The 16,704-nt window shown below is 35.4% G+C and overlaps 1 long non-coding RNA gene across 1 annotated transcript; it reads left to right on the top strand.

The window, feature by feature from the left end:
* The first annotated feature begins 232 nt into the window (after positions 1–232).
* Positions 233–2,009, top strand: LOC149416328 (uncharacterized). Its single transcript, XR_016303691.1, has 3 exons — positions 233–396; positions 783–859; positions 1,201–2,009. It is a non-coding gene; the product is annotated as an uncharacterized LOC149416328 (long non-coding RNA).
* The last annotated feature ends 14,695 nt before the right edge of the window (positions 2,010–16,704 follow it).

Below are 16,704 nucleotides of genomic sequence, written 5' to 3'. Positions count from 1 at the left end.
ACCCGTGGTGTAGTATATAGTACTCGACATGTGAAAATGCTACCCGGTCCTATCGTTTATTTTCTTAAAATGTCTATCTTTGTCATGCATGGACAGTGTTTAAATTGAGAATTTACTGGAAATGTTGGTTGCTTGTCACATTTTCTTTTAATTTAGTGAGACAATAACAAGACTACACATATTGTAACGCCACTGTTTGAAATAGTCTCTCGATTTCCAGATAACCAAGGCAAGAAGAAATGGAGAATTCTATTCCAGAGAGAGTTACCATTAAAACAGAACCAGGAATCCTAGAAGAGGACGTAAACGGAATTTCATTTGGAGAAATCGATATCGATCTCAATGACGTTAAAAAGGAATGCTTGGAGTACACTGAAAAATCTCACGTTAACTCGGGTAAAATGACATTTTTTTTAAATCATGAATCGCGTAACCTTCTTGACTTTCATTATAGAAATCATGTAAAAGCTATTGGAAGAAAACAAAAAAATATTTTTCACGGTTTCTAAATTTTAAAATGAGTATCTCAGCAAATTTTTTGAACTATCACGCTCAGTTAAATGATCTGAATATGCTAATTTTTTTTAACTATGATACTCAGTTAAACGATCTGAATATTAAAATTTGTTGAACTATGATACTCAGTTAAAAAATCTGAATACGTCAGAAAGATTTTCGCTGACTTGGTTTTCTGTTTACAATTTCCAATGATGCATAATTTGATTTGCTTGCATTGATACGCTTTCGGACACCATTACCTAATAACAGAAATCGGATTTTAGTTAAGTGCAGATTTTCTGGGACTAACTACCGTACTCATCATCTCCCAGATACTAATGGAGGGTGATAATTATGCCGAGTGAGTGAACATCTTACATTATATTTATTCCAGATACATAAAATTGTGGCTGGAATAGTTCAGTTATGCATAAAAAATGGTATTTATTACATTCCCGTTTAGTGGTAAAAAAAGACGTTTATAACTAAATAACCCGTTTTCATTGCAAACATTATTGTAGGGTCAAAATGTAGCGTAGTTTGTTTGCGCTTTCACAACAGGCATGCATTGTTGCTATTTTTTTATTATTTATTTAAATTAATTTAGTAAGATATAATATTGTTCAACATTACTCATGCCGATAAGCTTTTTTTGCAGTAGCTTAACGAAAACCAATTTCCAGTGTGTAATTTTTTTTCTAGATGCTGCGATGAGTCTTAATACCATAAATTCAGATAAACAAAAATGCAACGGAAAAGGATCAAAGAATTCAAAATCTTTCTCATGCACCAAATGCGACCGAAAACTTACTTCGAAGTCAGGCTTAATAAAACACATGCACGCTCATACTAATGACAAACCAGTCTCATGTCCTCACTGTAAATATTCATGTTTACGGAAATCAATCTTAATAACACATATTCGTTCTCATTCTAAAGAAAACTCTTTATCGTGCTCTTATTGTAACTATTCAACTTCACATTCATCGAATTTCTTTAGACACATTCGTACTCATACTGATGAAAAATCATTCTCATGCTCTTACTGTAATTATTCATGTTCACGGAAATCAAGTTTGGTAATACACATTCGTACTCACACGAAAGAAAAACCATTCTCATGCTCCTACTGTAATTATTCAAATTCAGATAAATCAAACTTTAACAGACACATTCGTACTCATACCAATGACAAGCCATCATCATGTTCTCACATTCATAATTCATGTTCATGTAAGTCACACTTAGCTAAAGAAAAACCGTTCTCATGTTCGTTCTGTTATTATATGTGTTCCCGGAAATCAACCTTAATAACACACGTTCGTACTCATACTAGAGAAAAACTATTTACTTGTTTTTACTGTGGCTATTCATGTTCACGGAAGTCAAGCTTAATAAGACACATTCGTACTCATACCAAGAAAAAACCATTCTCATGTTCTTACTGTAGCTATTCATGTTTGCGGAAGTCGAGCCTAATAACACACATTCGTATTCATACTGAAGGAAAACCATTCACATGTTCTTATTGTGGCTATTCATGTTCGTGGAAACCAAGCTTAATAGTGCACATTCGCACTCACATCGAATAAAAATCATTGTTATGATCTTGCTGCAATTATTCATGTTCACACAAATCAAACTGTACAACACACATTCGCACTCATACCAATGAAAAACCATTCTAATGTACGTACTGTAACTATTCAAATTCAGATAAGTTGACATTCTCACTCATACCTAGGTGATATCATTCTCGTAAACACAAAATATAACCTTTTTAAACAATTTATTTAATTAATTAATTAATCGTACTTCAATTGTCTTGTTGTCATAATTCAACATTTGTAAATAATTCCTGTGGATAATAAATTAAAATAATTCACCTAGTTACCTGTATGTCTCTTTTTCATGTTTTCCTTCACATCTCAGGAACATGCATCTGTAAGCTGTAGTTATTTCCTTCGCCCTAATTTTTTTAACTTTTTGTAGTTTATAGTCAATAAATATTGCATTGAAATGTTTAGAGTTAGTATATCAGACCGGCTAGAGGATCGAGGCTCTATAAAAGCCCGAATAAATCTGGCTTCCAAGAATCTGGGCATCTTGTGTAGGACTAGTGACCAGCTGTCGACCCTGTACAAATCTCAAGTATGCCCAACAGTTGAATTTGGAAGCCACCTCTACGCGGGAGCCCCAAAATACATGAAATTGGGGTCCGTTGTTAACAGAACTATTGCCATGAATGCACAGACACAATATAGGCATGCTGAGTTTATTATGCGGGTATTTTAATGAAGCCTGCTCTAAGGAACTAGTAGCATAGAACCCAGTTGAACGGTTTGTTTTTTCGACTCGTTTTTGTGTAAATCGGCTTGTATGTGGAACGAGCTAACGGCATCTGTTTTTCCTCCTTCACATTATCTGGGCCTCTTCAAGACCCGCATTAATAAATCCCTTCCTTAACCCGCTTCACAATGCTGCTCAACTGGGTGGTGACACAGTACTCCTGACTTTACACTTCACAGACAGGGAGGCTCCTGTGTGTCAAGTATACATGTTGGTGGTAAGTATACTTGCCGATTATCTTTTCCATCATTTAGAATAGAAGAAATGATATTTGTTTAGAGAGGGACAACCAAAAATATGTGATCTATAGTTCCCACTTCTAGACCACAGAAAGTACAATCTGAGGAGTCAAACACGTGAATTTTAAAAAGGTAAGGAGTAATAGAACAATGTCCATATTCTAAAATTTCAATGTCCACCGTGAATCTGATCAATTATTTTTGTGTTTTCTTTTTGGTACCTAAAAACGTACGGTAAACTGTACGGGTCTTAGGTCCACCGTAGAATAATTTGAACTGGACTGTTTTTTGGGAAAATTTTCCTCAAGGAAGCTGTTAAAATATTACTTGCTAGGATTTATCTTTATTCAACACGTCTAGAGATCAGGTCACTTCAGATAAACACGGATCTATTAAAACAATTCAAGCTTAGAGAAGCCACAGTTTTGCACACATGGTACACTATATATTTTTTAAACTATGCAACTTGTATGTTGTGTATAATACTATTTACGTCTTACAAATAAGTTGTATTGTACCTGCTTATATCGTTCACACTCAGTTTATTATGTTATGTACACCTATTATTATACTTCGGAACAACTTACCAATAACAGGGTATACATATAAAAGCCTTCAAGGCATGTTAAATAAATAAATGAATAAGTTGATTGTTTCAAAATAGTTGAATACCGGAAACTTAAAAGGGTATAAGTACCATTGACAAGAAAAGGAGTTAGACGGGAATTTAAAAATACACTCAAAAATTCAAAGAAAACATTATTTTATTTTTGTGTGAAATCAACAAATGAACAAATCTTAATGCAGTTGATAAAAAAATATTATGAAAAGACATATTAAAGTAAGTAAAAAATCAAATAAAATAATCATTTTAGAGAAAGTCTCATGTGCCGTGCGTAGTTTCCTTTAATAGGGCCCAAGTGCCATGCTCTCTGAAGCAATAAAGGGCTTTAGTGCCACAGTGACAATAAAACAATATACTAACTGCTTTATCCATCTCCAATAGGGATGGGATCATCCCAATGGGATGATGTTTAACATGAATAAAAAAATAAATATTACGAAATGTTAAAAAAAATTTGTATGTATGCTCTTGTTAAGCATTAAATTAGATATAAAAGACATAAAAAATATAGAATGTTGTGAATTTTTTTGTGCTCCTGCGCTTGCAAGTAAGATATAATTTCAATAGACATAAAAATAATAAAATGTTGTACACATTTTTGTGTTCCTGCGCATACAAGCAAGGTATGAAAATCAATTTATAAGACATAAAAATTATAAAATGTTGTTGTAAAAATTTTTGTGTTCCTGCGCGTGTAAGTAAGGAATTAAATTGGTTAGGTCTTTTTTCTTTTCTTCCGTTATTCTGCTTCTGCAATTCAGCACTGGTATGGAATAGTTATTTAAATCGGATAATTTTTTGTTTTTTTTCAATAATTTTACGATTTTCCAGGGCTCCAAAGTGTTGTGCGTCTCCTTTATTTTGACAACAAAAGGGTTGTCGCTTACAAATTTCAAGCGATGAGCCTTCGTTAGCTGCATGGTGGTGGTGTTTAAAAATGTTTCGGCGGCCAATTTGAAATCCAAGAAATCATCTGTTTTCATTGAAATGACGTGGAAAGGCTGCTTGTGACGAGTACTTTGCACCATATCTATAAGATCTGCAGGAACCATGGAATTTGTCACTCGTTTCCTTTTTTCAATTAGAGCAAAGTCTCTGTCGCAGCTGAGGAATGAGTGCCCGCTCATTAAAATTTTATGTTCTATCGTATTAAAAACTCCTTTATATACAAGATAGGCCCATAAGAATATCATCATTTTATTTTTATTTTGCCCACTGCAATTATCACTCCACATGATTAGATTCTCCTTTCGTAAGAAGTTATTGGAAATTTTTTTATAAATGCATGATGCTATCTCATTTCCCCCTCTTCCTGTTATGGCTTCATGCCACATGTGCATATACCCATCACCAGTATTTTCAATGTGCACACCCAAGTTAAAATTTGACAATTGTCGAGAGTAATACATGGGCCCATGCGTTAAAGATGGCGTCAATAAAACCTGTTGCAAGTCCATGGCGGCAGTGCATGTATTGCTACTCGGAATTTGAGATTTTTTAATGTCAAGTGACATCTGTTTTGTAGCTTTTTCGGCTTTTCGATGGTGAAGCTCCAGTTGGTTTTTAAATGTTGCTTTATTCGAAGGATCAGCATTTATTTTAGCAACATAGAGGTCACAAGTTGCACCCGTATCAGTTCGTTTCTGGCCAAATTTTAAGCTTGGAAATTCCTTCTCAAAAATTTTTGAATAGAATTTATAGGCAACTTTTGACTGCGGGAATGATGCTTGAAATGATTTGAACAGCCGATGTTTATTAAGATCAGGACTTAGATACTCTTTCTCTGATCTTGCACGACCGTAATGGCTTACAAGTCTGGGAAACATATTTACATGTTTTTTAATGTCATCCTCATCTTCATTGGTATATATTCGTTTTTTTTTACTAATATTTCCCCTTGATTCCGTAAATGTTGTGTGGCCTTGTTTTTTTTTTATTAATGAGAACCTGAATTTTTTTCGGAGAAAGGGAAAAAATATTCATGAATGTTGCTTTGCACACGCTGACAACATTTCCCTTGCCATCTGGAAGCATGTAATATGCCGTGCACTGTCGCTTGCTTAATGCAGGAGATTCATAGGTTCCGTGCCTTCTCCTTTTAATTTCCGTCAGTTGAATAAGCCCCATGAGAAAAGAAGATTGCTTTTCATTATTCGACAAGCCATAAAAATCCGTGAACAATGACAGCTTTTGGTCGGCAGCTATTTCTTTGCATTTGTAGCGGCATTTGCAGATACACTTGAAAAAAAAAAATTACGTAAATGAAAGCAAAACAGATAAAATACCAAAGCATTCCCTTTAACAAAATCTTACGCCAGTGCTATCCATAATTTGGATAGTATTATTATAAATAATGAGAATAACACATTTTTTTAATATTCTATGTAAATTTATAGGTATTGACAAAAAATTACAGGTCAGCACATCACTAGCGCTTATAGAGTGATTGGTCACCTAGCATAGAAAACCGTTGGAGATTAAAACAACGTACTAACCTCTTGATTTGGCGGTCGTTTTGCAAGAATCAACTTTCTACTTGATGAAGTATATTCTTGTCCAGAATCCTTCAACTTCTTTCTGGCCACTTGAACACTTTTTTCACCATTTTGACGCCTTTTTATGCCACCGCCTTGCGCAGAAACCGGCTCGTTGTCACCCATTTTGATACTAACGCGTCTGACTGGCGATGGCACTTGGACCCTTTTAAAGGGGAAATGACGTTCGGTACTTACAACCAACGCCATCTTCCAATTTTGTTTAGAATTATTTACGTTATCTGTTGCACTTGTACCCTTCTGTAGGACATTGGCCTTGGCACATGCTATCCATTTCTTAAATAAAATCGTTATAGGTGTTTTTGGCACTTATAGCCTTTTAAGTTTCCGGTATTCAGTTCCGAACCAGTTTGAATCTTTATCAAACGTCTTATTTTTTTGCCTGTACCTTTATTTGAAAAAAAAAGATTTTTGCTGCGGCTTGTCGCGCCGTTTTATTTAACTTTTTTGTGTCCCTTCAACTGAAAAGTTTTTCTAAATTACCTACAAAAAAGAAACTATTCAACATTTTTAAGTTCTGCGCATCACTAACGAAACCATAGAAATATTACGTAAACTCACGAACTGTCATTAAGTTACTGCAAGTTAGCTTTAATTGTTAAAACATTTAATTATTTTGTCTTGTAAAGTGTTTATTGCTAATTATAACTAACCGTTTGAAATAAAAATTAGATGGCATCAACGCTGAACGTTTTTAACGAAAATTTGCGTCAATGGTTTATAATAGAATATCTGTAATTGCATACGAATATTAACTATGATTGTTTCACAAAAAGGTGCAACAGTTTCTTCGTGAATGAAATTATTAGCATAATTTTGAATATTTTTTGGTTTTATACCATATACCTTTCTAATATTGTAAACAGTTATGTAAATCTACGTATTTGATACGATTGACAATTGCTACTTCACTGTAATCTGTGGCAATTGAAGCCGACTTGGGAATGATGTGTATTTTTATTGTGTGCATAGACGCTGAAGCGGCTGAACGATCGTAGCCTTGTGCGATTGACAATCGCTGGTTCAATTGTTCTATCGACTCAGTTGCCGAATTAACTATAAACTATTAACTAACCTTTAAAAAAATAACACTTGGTTTCAACTTAATTACTACAAAAAACAACTATTTATGTTTGGGGAGATGGTAAAAGATGCATTAAAGTTTCATTTTTTATCAATCATAGTGAAAAATTTCACAGGTTTTGCCAGTTATCCCGCCATTTGTTCTTGTCTGTGTTATCAGAGTTATGTTTGACGGTTAGAAAATACGCATAAATTACTTAAATAACGTATACTAAGAATCTAAAGACATATTTGGTGAATGCTTTTCCATCTCCCCCTATTAAATCGTTGTTTCCAGAAGTAATAATTAAGTTGAAACAAAGTGTTATTTTTTTGAAAATGTGTGGGCAGCAGAATTCGGCAACTTTACCAAAATCAGTTTTGCTATTGGTAGCGTCAATATCAGCGTTATTTCCAACGGTTATTTTCAACGGACAATCACTAATGATAGTGACGTTAGCAGTTTTTTTCGAACTGTTGTCAACGCCAACATACAATACTAAATACATAACGCCGAACCGTGCACTAGTGTTAATATTGCTGCAGTACCATGGATCTCAACACAGGTGTTCCCACCATCAAGACAGAACCAGGGCCACATGAAGAAGACGGAGGTAAAATGCTTTAAACGAAGATCGTTATGGATCCCCCGAATATCAAGGAAGAATGTTCGGAGTCCAACGAAGACAACCCCAAGAGTGGTAAAATAATATAATGATTTTAAAAACTTTTTAATGTCACTTTTTTGCAGAATGAGATCGGCGATTAAAATGATATACTATGTTAATCAGGCGCAGAAATTAACAATTTATTTTTCTTTATTAACACATTCTGTACGGGAAACGAGAAAACTCGTCATACGCCTGTTTACAGTAAGACGCGGGAGACGAGTTTACTCGTTTTGTTGCGCAAAGCGGTAAGGAGCGGGAAACTTGTAAACGAGGGGTTCTAAATAGGTGCGGGGTCATGTGTTTTCTATTGTCGGCGGTACCCGATCTATCTACCTGTCAATACAATGAGTTTGAAAAACAACAAAAAAAAATCGTTGTAGCGTATGTTCCGCTCACAAACTACGCAGTGAAACGCGGTACATGTGCAAGTTTTGCAATGTGCCCCTGCATAAAGGAAAGTGTTTTGAAAGCTATCCCCAATTGAAGCACTATTAGGTTATAGTTTTTTTTTATATGTACTGAAAATTTCTAAATAATTTTGTTATTTTGTATGAATAAATTTCTATATGTTATTTCGATTGTGAAATACTGTTTTTTCTATGATTCCCAAGAAAGTAGAAAGTTTTTGTTATTAAAAAATGGAATTACACATACATTGCTAAGTAAATAAATAGAGACATCTTTTAAAAGTAAAACACAGAAAGTGTCATCGAAAAATATCAAATAAGATCATGAGATATGAATATTTTTCGGAAAGTCTAATTTTGGCGCTAAAATTTAAAAAAACATCCGTGCTTTGCCCCCAATTAGGCGGTAAAATGCCCGACTATATAGTGTTAATTATCGACGCCCTGATGTGGATTTACATGATTGATTTCGTTGAACGTGATTTAGGACACGATACATAGAATTTTTTTTGTTGTTGCTTAGTTTTTTCTTTATTATTTATTTATTTGTTAACGCCATTTTAGTTTTTTTTTAAGAATAGGAGTAGTAAAAATTATACATAAAATATGAACATTTTTTTTAGATTATAGATAAATGTAAGGAAATAAATATTTATAATAGATCCTAAGTGATGCTGGTAGATAGTAAAATGCTACATAAAAAATATATTATTCAAGTATTAATATTTGTAATTTACATTAAATGTTTATTACGCTCTAGTGTGCATCTTTAAATATTATAAAATAAAGTCGCTATCCGCGTCTGTCTGTGCGCTTAGCTATTTTAAACTAAGCAACGAATTTTAATAGGGTTTTTACTATAATTTAGAGAATTTCTTCCGGAAGGTTTATATATAAAATATATGCATATTACACTTATATAAAGTAGAGAAAAGTCGGTGTTTTGTAATTAAGTCGTAAAAAATATTTTTTCGGCTAAACCTAAGATACATCAAAATAATGTATGACGGAATTATAAAAAAAATCTTAAAAAGGCCTACAGAAATGGTATATGTCTATCTCCTAAGAATAACCCCCAGCATCGCCGGGTAAACGTCAGCTAGTTTACGTTATAATTTTACTAGTCTTTTGTATCACGAGATTGTCTTAAAATGCAAGCTGATCTGGATGCACTATCTGAATGGTCGTTGATAAACAAATTAGATTTTTTTTTTTTTTTTTTTTTTTTTTTTTTTTTTTTTTTTTTTTTTTTTTTTTTTTTTTTATATATACAATAATATTATTATTGGGTTTATAAAAACAGTTTATTTTTAAACAAGTTCTGCTGTGTAATTATTATTACGCGTGACAGCTGTTTCGCCTTCTGAAGGCATTATCAAACTGTGGGTAGCCCACTTACAGACGATAAATTTATATTATTTCTAGGTAGGTATTTTAATTTCATTTACTGATTTCTTAATTGATTTCTAAGTAAAATATCAAAAATTATTAATGGTTATTACCCCAGCAAAGTTTCCCCAATTAGTGTAATGTTTAAATTTGACTGAATGTCTTTATGTTAGTTATTCCCAAACGATGACTCATAGGGTTATTTTAATAGCATAATTAAGTACTTCATAGTGCACTCATATTTGCATTAGGTTTGAAGATATCTAGTAGGGGTGAACGAATTATATTTGTTTGTTCATTAATTAGAATAGCTTTTGGATTATTAGAGTTTTTGTTAATTTCTAACTGCTCTAAAAGATTCAGTTTACGGCCTTTATTTTGTATGTGTAACGGAGTTGGTTTATTATTATCATTAAGTGAGTGATTTTCATCTAGGAGATGTTTGGCAAATCACTCACTTAATGATAATAATAAACCAACTCCGTTACACATACAAAATAAAGGCCGTAAACTGAATCTTTTAGAGCAGTTAGAAATTAACAAAAACTCTAATAATCCAAAAGCTATTCTAATTAATGAACAAACAAATATAATTCGTTCACCCCTACTAGATATCTTCAAACCTAATGCAAATATGAGTGCACTATGAAGTACTTAATTATGCTATTAAAATAACCCTATGAGTCATCGTTTGGGAATAACTAACATAAAGACATTCAGTCAAATTTAAACATTACACTAATTGGGGAAACTTTGCTGGGGTAATAACCATTAATAATTTTTGATATTTTACTTAGAAATCAATTAAGAAATCAGTAAATGAAATTAAAATACCTACCTAGAAATAATATAAATTTATCGTCTGTAAGTGGGCTACCCACAGTTTGATAATGCCTTCAGAAGGCGAAACAGCTGTCACGCGTAATAATAATTACACAGCAGAACTTGTTTAAAAATAAACTGTTTTTATAAACCCAATAATAATATTATTGTATATATAAAAAATAAAAAAATAAAATGGAGTTCTACAAATTAAACTTAATAACAATAAATAAATTAGATTTCGATACAAAAAAATGTGTCACTATGTCTTACACTCGTTCTCTAAATACTATAATTTACGATTATAAGATAAAGGGCGAAACACTATCACGTGTAAATTCCGTAAAGGATCTCGGTGTCGTCTTTGATCCTGAACTGAAATTCTCTGACCATATATCGCAGCTCACTCAGTATTGCTACAAACTTCTTGAGTTCGTCATTAGGACATGCAAGCAGTTCAATAACCAAGATGCTATGTTAGCATTGTGGGTGGCATACTGAGAAGCAAGCTGGAGTATGCGAGCGATGTTTGGGCACTGTACCGCCAGAAGTACATTGATATGATAGAGCAAATCCAGAAGAAATTCCTCAGGTTTGTCTATATGCGGACGCATGGAACCTATCCTAGGTTCATGCACCATATCGACTTACTTGAGGAAACTAATTCTGTGAGTCTGGAAACTAGGCGGAAAGCAAGTCTAGCTATTATGTCTTTCAAAATTTGGAACAATTTTACTGATAGCCCATTCCTCTTGGGATGCTTTGATTTATATGTACCAGACCACTACAGCCGAAGTCGATACCATGACCTATTCAGAGTACCAAAAGGCAAATCCGACGTCCTGGCAAAGCATAGCATGACGAGGGGAGTGGTGCTGTTGAACGAACTAGCAAAGAATTTGGATGTAAGTGACTGTTCTCTAAATGAGCTTAAACAATTATTGAAGAGTCACTTACCTAAATACTGATATGATGTAAAATTGTACTGTAACTGGAATGAATGTTCTCTTGTACAGTAAAAAAAAAATAAAAAAAATCACTAACCTATTGTAAATACTTACTATAAAAAAAAATATTGAAGAAAATATAAAAAAAAAATGAAAAAAAGTAAGCAACAAAACAAACAAAATGTGAACAGGAACCAAGAATATCAATAAAAACGCTCACATAAACTACAACATATTTGATTAACTCTCTCATCTCTGATATTCGATATAACAAAAAATACTCGCGGTGAATTTGTTTCTAGGTGTATGTATCGAGAAATAGGTGCATGTATTTGGTAGTTAGTTCTGTAATGAACGTCCAAATATCGAAAATTTTAAATGACAGTTTGAAACATTCAGCCACCTTATGTAATTACCATCTTCCATATAGTGTATCTCATTAAACGGTCAGTGGCTGAGTTGGCATTTGTTTGGGTCCCACCCAAGCGACGTCCGTTCAATTCCTCGGCTGGCTAAGTCCCCCATCATTACATAAGCAACATAATCCGCTCACTGTAGTGGTAGGAGAAAAAATTCAAATATTGTCAGTTTATTCGTAACCCGGGAATGTTTGTCTTTCTTTAAAAAAAATTATAATATTAATCTCTAGAAATCTTATTTTTCTTCATCTTTCAACTTACCTTTTATCTTCTTTTCTTGCACTTTACTTAAACTAAGGCTGTGTTAGCTTAAGCTAAGATATTGAAAATAATTTTGATAACTTGATATTTTTCTCATTACAGAGGTAAAACGTAACAAAATGGAGGAGACAAACAAGGAAAAAGAATGTGTTCACGAAAATAATCAGCATAAAGTCAGCACACAAATTTGTACACCTGATTCTCCCACTACTGAGAAGAAAGAAAATTCCACGGTGACCAAGACTAGAAAAAGACCCTTTTCATGTACCGAATGCAAATTCTCTTGCACACTTAAGACAGCCTTAAAACAACATATTCTAACACATACTGGCGAAAAACCATTCTCATGTTCCGAATGCAGCTATTCAAGTTCAAGAAATACAACTTTAAAAAGGCACATGTTTACGCACCCATTGGAAAAACCATTCTCGTGTTCAAACTGCTCTTATACATCTTCTCTAAGATCAACTTATAACGCGCACCTTCTAACTCATACAAAGCAAAAGCCATTCTCGTGTCCCAATTGTACCTATTCAAGTTCCATGAAGTCCACTTTGAAAGCCCACATTCTCACGCATACTAAGGAAAAGCCTTTCTCGTGTTCCAAGTGCAGTTATGTGAGTTCGCAAAAGCAAACATTAAAACGGCATATGCTCACGCATTCTGGAGAAAAACCATTCTCATGTCCGGACTGCAGCTATACATGTTCGCAGAAGTCCAATTTAAAAGCGCACATTTTGACACACATGGGTCGTGTTCGTAAATCTAAATAATACCATTGATGTATGACGGCCTTCGTGATCGAGGAGTAAGGCTCTCGACTAGCAAGCTGGAGGTCGCGGGTTCAAATCCCAGCTTAGGCACGTAAAATTTATTAGATTAATTTGTGTTACATCACAAATTACAAATAATATATAGTGTATTTGCGGCACGTTTCAGAGTGGAAGATACTCTCAGTAACGCTCTGGTGTAAGACCACCATTCAGAATTGAAACATTGCTTGAAATGGCTTTGGCCGTTTTTGGTGATCAGATCTGAATAGCTAGGAACTTCCTACATCTTCCTCTTTCCCATCTCATTCCCATCCCCACTACCTTCAACCTCCCAACGTATTCCAAATGGGGATGACATAGTCTCACTTTCTCCAGATGGTTGGAAGCAGTTGGGAATCTTGTGCGGTTTAATTTAAAAAAAAAACATAAAGCTGGCCACAGACATAACCTAACCAAACAACTCTTCACGATACACTAACGCCATTAGCAGAAAACCGTCCAGTTGTGCCAATAAACAAAAATAACATTCGCGACTCTCAACTTTGCCGGACCACAACTCTTCACCTTGTTCGCTTGAGCTGGTATTTCAGTTGCTTTTTAAGCTTAGAACCATGTTAACGTTTGTCAAGTCGCAATCGTGAGGTTTCCTGATAAACCAATCAGACTTATAATAGGTGTACTGAAATACCGGCACTACTCAACTATTTTTCATCCAATATTTTGATTTTAATTGTTAAATATAATAAATACACATGTAATTTAATACCTTCTGAATTAGGATATGTTTTATTAACTATTGCAAGCAGTCTTCAGAATCCTAATATAAGTTCTTTTGTGGCGTCTCTCTGTAAACTCATTTGAAATACAATTATAGATTGGCATAATGTCGGTGGTTCGAGAATAAAAGTCCATACTGATAGATTCTTTTAATATCGCCCTGGTAAACAGCCAGGTACTTGCCACCTTCCTATTTCTTATCTCCTTCCCTTCCTTACTATCTTTAGTCTCACAACATACCCAAATTGGGGATACCATAGTTCCACTGGCAACAGATGATTGATCATTTAGTTGGAGTCTTATGCGGTTCCACGGTGCGGTGTTGACACTCTCTTGAGGAAAAAAAATTCCCTCAGGGCTTATGTCACCTTTGGGAATGTTGTTTGGAGGATCTTTAGGAGAGGAAGTTCTGGGAAGGAAAACAGTATAAAGGGTGGGAATCTAGGGATCAATGTGTCCAGAAGTGACGGACGAATGATCTATCCCTCCCGTTGTGGCGCAAGGCGATGGGTCAAGACCGATGAGACCATTTGGAGAGGTCAAAGGGTCTCCTCACACCAGCCTAGTTAAATTCAACAGAATTAGTTGGTTTGGTGACCACTGATTTGAGGAACTTACCAAGATCTCTGACGCAGCAGCAGAGTTAAATAGAAGGCGAAATTGCCAGCTGCGGTAGAGGGCAACGAGTCTTCCCCATCAACAACTTCTTGTCTTATATGTGGAAGATCAAAAGGAAATTATACTAAACACATAGAATGGGTAATATATCACTACACTTATCGCACCGGAGATGCGGAAGTTTTTGTTTCTTTTTTAATGATTTGTGCGAAAATGAAAACAATTTTTTTGTAATCTCATAAAATATGTAGTTTTTTTTTACACATAAAACTTCACAAAATGGCACAAAACTGGCTTTAACTTTAGTTTATGGAGTTCCATAACAAGGTAGACTTTAATTCCAGACAGAACTCATTAATTTCAATTCATTAATATGTATATATCATTTTTAATTAGCAGTTTAAAATATTCTAACCCCAATCAAATTGGTCCAGAATAATTCTATAGAAACCCTCCACATATTCAACAGAAACGCTATTCGCAGATTTCAGGGTGCCCCGAGTAAAGGATATCTTCAAGAAAAATGCAATTATCCAAATTTCCAAAGATAATATCATCAAAAACTTTAAAACCCACCTATCAAAAAGATATCAATACAACATCAAAATACCAAACTAATGCAAAACAATTATATCTATTTAGGAATAAAGTTTTGGGGATCTGGTGAGGAGGCACGAAATGAAAGAGGTCGTGATGGTCACAGTGTTTTATTGAGTCAGGTTGCCGTGATGAGAGATGACTTGAGGACCGATGATGAAGACTCCGGATGCAGGCGGTGAAGTGCTGGTCAAGCGCGGGTCAGTGAGTCGACGTCGCTGCTGGTGACCGGACTCGTTGACTGTCAGGAACTGGTGAAGAGCGTGGGTCTTCCGGGTGCTGAAGTGCTGAACAGGGAAGCCTAAGGTGCGGTTGACCTGGTCTGTGGTTGTGCGGGAGATGGCATAGACCGGCGAAGATGCCGCATGGTCTAGGTGCGTGGACGTAGCGCTGGGCAGATGTGCCGGAACCAGGGCGCTGTGATCCGGTATAGCGCTGGCCAGGAACTATGGGGCCAGGGCGCTGTTATCCCGTTGGATGTTGTTGGATGAACCTTGCAGAGCCGGGTGTAAGTATCGGAGGACCAAGGTGCGGCGGGGAGGGGCGCAAGTCACTCGCAATATTGCAGATTGTTGGCTGACTAATGACTGACTGACTGACTGCTCGCTGCGTCGGGCCTATTTATATAGCCCAGCCGATGACAACAGTAGCTGCGCGAGATCGCGGGTAAAATGGAGACAATTCGCTCAGTCTGGGTGCTACTGGAATTTTCGTTGGCGCTGAAATTATGCCTAGGCAACAGGCTAGAACCTTCTAGCGAATGCGCGTAATGTGCTAGACCAAATCGCAACGTATTGTCGTAGGTAGTTTCAGACGTCGGTAGCCCGTAGACACGTAGCTCGTATTGTTTACAAAGGTAAAGAGCGAGACAATCTGGATGAATCTACGATCGCTACAAAGTATTTCAACAACCTTCTGATTGAAATAAAGAAATTAAAAGAAATCAACAAACTGAAGTTGAAGCTCTTTGAGCTAGTCCTAGTTACTCAGTGATTGTATCTACAATCGTTATCAAGTTCCACTGTTCAGTAGAACCTAACGTGTATTATTGGAAAATACCCATTTTCCAGGAGCGTCTTAGACTGGAGATAAGGGCCCAGTCTAAGAGAAAAATATCTCTGGAGAGATACTGTTCGAGTACCCACTGTGGTATGTTACAGTAACAAAATCGTATACTCATATATGTACACCTACACATATAGATGATCCAGAAGTTTCAATTGTTTTAATTATATATACTTACATATTGCATAATGTTATTCTATTTTACTTTTAATAAGTGTAACTCGCTCACCAAGCACAAGTTTCTTTTACCTTTTTTTGGTGAGATTGCAATTATAAATCAATTTTGTACCCATATGTAATTTACATAAGACCTTGTTCTGGACGTGAATCTGCACAAGACTGTAAATTTAGGGCGCCGGGTCCAAACCGTGTCTTCAGCCGATAGTGATGCTCCTTTACGTTCGATAGTGATGATAGTAGTTGAAGAATGTTATTGCAGTCTGCGTTCCGCACCCGGTGCTCGGTGAATGTTGGGCACTGGGTGTGCTGTTGTCTCTGCACGCTTCTGGCGTTTGGCGGTTGCCTAACAGGGCTGGCTGATCTTGAAGAGGTAAACACCAGAAGATTTGGAGCGGAGACTAGGTGAGGTGAGGCAGGTGATGGTCAGGAGTCACTTTGTAGAAGTTAGTA

The sequence above is a fragment of the Hesperophylax consimilis genome, chromosome 17, assembly GCF_061612785.1.
Source record: "Hesperophylax consimilis isolate HC1 chromosome 17, BYU_Hcon_1.0, whole genome shotgun sequence".
Lineage (NCBI taxonomy): Eukaryota > Metazoa > Arthropoda > Insecta > Trichoptera > Limnephilidae > Hesperophylax > Hesperophylax consimilis.
The sequence above is the reverse complement of the archived record's forward strand: the minus strand, read 5'-3'. Positions and strand labels throughout refer to the sequence as shown.